This window comes from Camponotus floridanus, unplaced genomic scaffold, assembly GCF_003227725.1.
Source record: "Camponotus floridanus strain SB8 unplaced genomic scaffold, Cflo_v7.5 scaffold108, whole genome shotgun sequence".
NCBI classification, from domain to species: domain Eukaryota; kingdom Metazoa; phylum Arthropoda; class Insecta; order Hymenoptera; family Formicidae; genus Camponotus; species Camponotus floridanus.
The window spans coordinates 599665-602601 of NW_020229224.1; the positions used below are offsets into that span (position 1 = coordinate 599665).

Sequence of the window (2937 nt, forward strand, 5' to 3'; positions counted from 1 at the left end):
CGAGTTATGAGGTTTGAAATAATTTCTTAATTTTACATAAACCATAAAATATCTAGTAAAATATTCATTTTTTGATCATCTTACCTTAACGTAACCATTAAATGACTCTCCAAGGTCAAATTATTGTCACAATCTGATGGCCCCCTTCAAGCCATACAACTATTGTTTGAAATATTTTTTTATTTAACGCATCGTTTCGGAGATATTTGAACGTAGAAATTTAAACCCGCGAGAGATTTTTTATATCGACCCTTAAAATCTAGTAAAAATTCGATTCCTTTAGCAATTATTGAGAGTAATAATTTATATATAAAACTAACCGATTTGTGTATAAATACACGGGATGCTTTGCTGCTGCTGCGTAACTTTGATTGCGCGTGATTTAATGCAAGACATTATCATGTCTCTTGATAATACATTATTCTAGGAGAATCTATTTATTTATTATGTTAAATTATCTTTGTTTTATTATGTTGTGCCGTGTGCGATACGAGATGTGGGATGTTGCCGAGATAACCCGATAAAGACCTCGGAATCAATCAATTTAGTTTTTTATGTTTTTATTGTTTCTTATTATCACTTATACAAATATATTCAATTACACTAATTGTCTCGATTTCAGTTAAACCTTTTCCCTTACTTTCGTTAAGTCCCCCTGTTAGCAATTCAATTAGATTTCGCAAATTAGCGGTTAGTTCCCGGATTCACACTTTTCTTTGATTAATTTTCTATTAACGACAGTCCGCCGCGGACTCGCGGTAGACGGTTTTTAACACCTCGTTTTTAGGGGTACTTTGGAGGGGATCGTCCAGCGACACGACCATATATGGTCATAGAAGATTTTCGTGGCAGTCAAGTGCAAGCGAAGGAGATTCAAAGTTGAATCCCTTCATTGGTATTCTCACGCTTCCGGCAAACTCGCGCGTGGTTCGCTGAGGTAGCAGTTCTACGAGGTTTGCGAACATTCCATCGCATTTTAATTATACAAAATTTATTAACCGTAAAATAAAATAAAGTTATAGTCTTTCGGACTATAACATCCCTCCTCCGTTGGAAAAAAAAACGGAGGTTCTAAACGGAGTTTTTCTATCTCATAAATATACATAAATCTATCCCTGTTTTAAATACAAAATGTTTCCCGTTTACAATATTTATTATAATCGTTTCTTATCTCTAAGTTAAAATTTATTTATTCTAAAACCGTGTTATATAGTTTTATTTCGTGTTATATAGTTTTATTTCTTTTTAATATTGGTCTAGGCATTCCATATAGTAAGTCAGTTTCGCCTATTATTCTATCAATCGGTCGTTTAGATTTCTTTTTTTTATATTGGACAATTATCCATATTATTAATATTATAATAATTAGAGTGGTTATTTCACTGGAAGCCATTGGATAAATGAATTCCTTTTGTCTAAAGAAATTATTTTCATTATTATTTAAATCCTTATTTATTTCTTCTAATTTGTTACTTAATTAACATTAAACTCTTCAAGATCGCCAGTAAATAAAATACAAGAAGTAATTAAAACGACCACACTGGCAAATTTTATTAAAGTGAATCACGACGTTTCGACAATGGTTTTGGTCCTTTTCGAGTGAAAATAATTTAGTTAACTATTCTATCGTGAGAAATAAGGAAATCACTTCGTCAAGATTGTCATGTCAACCGTCTCCATCAACACACAGAGAAAGACATTGTTACTTAATTCTTTTAATTCTAAAGGATTATTTATTACGTTTTTAAATTTTCATTCGTCATTTGATTCGTAAATGTTTCGGGAAAATGTTATATTGAATTCTGGTAAAAATGTCTTCATATTCGTTCTATATGTAAAGGGACCGGAAAGTAATGTCGTTTCTGCGCATATCGATATTCGTTTGTCATTTATCAGCTCATTGTGTACTTCAAAGTCGTGCCAAAGACATTTTAAGGTTAAAGTGACTTGTTTACTCGTAAATAATTAAATCTTAATTTTTTTTTGCAATTTATGGTGAAATGGCCAGCCAAATACCAGAAGAAGTACATATCCGGCATTGTATGCTTTTTGAGTTTCACAAGGGTAGTAACGTAACGGTTGCTACCAAAAACATTTGCGATGTTTATCCAAATGCATTAGACGTTCATAAATGCCAAAGGTGGTTTTCTAAGTTCAAATCCGGTAATTTTGATCTTTCCGACTCGTATCGATCAGGAAGACCAACAACTTTAGACAATGACATGTTAAGGGCGGAAGTGGAAGCAAATCCGTGTCAGACAATTGAGGAACTGTCAAACACTCTTAACCAACCTTGGTCGACCATCCAAGAACATTTGCAGCAAATTGGTAAAGTAAGCAGAGCAGATGTTTGGGTCCCGCATAATCTGTCCGAAGAAAACAAAGCTAACCGGTCCACTACATGCAACTTATTGCTTCAGCGGCACAATACAGAAGCGTTTTTTGATCGCTTGATCACTGGAGATGAAAAATGGGTCCTCTATGATAATCCAAAACGCAAAAGGCAGTGGCTCTCTCCGAATGAATCACCACGAAGTATAGCTAAGCCAGGTTTACACCCCAAAAAGGCGCTTTTGTGTGTTTGGTGGAGTATTCGCGGGGTTGTTCATTTTGAAGTGCTGAAATCTGGACAAACTGTGAATGCAGACCTTTACTGTGAACAATTGGATCGAGTAAATCAATCTTTAATTGAAAAGTGCCCAGCGATTGTCAACAGAAAAGGCGTTATTCTGCAACATGATAATGCAAGACCGCACTGCGCAAGACGAACCCTGGAAAAAATTAATGAATTGGGGTGGGAGGTATTGCCTCACCCACCATACTCGCCCGATATTGCGCCATCGGATTTCCATTTATTTCGATCGCTACAACATTTTCTAAGTGGCAAAAAATTTGAAAATTTGGATGTCCAAAATTCCATCTCCAGATATTTTGCTC

General features: G+C 34.8%; 1 pseudogene; it reads left to right on the forward strand.

Annotated features, from left to right (window-relative positions):
- Nucleotides 1-1853: 1853 nt before the first annotated feature.
- On the forward strand, nt 1854-2454 carry LOC105257985 (annotated as a pseudogene).
- The last annotated feature ends 483 nt before the right edge of the window (nt 2455-2937 follow it).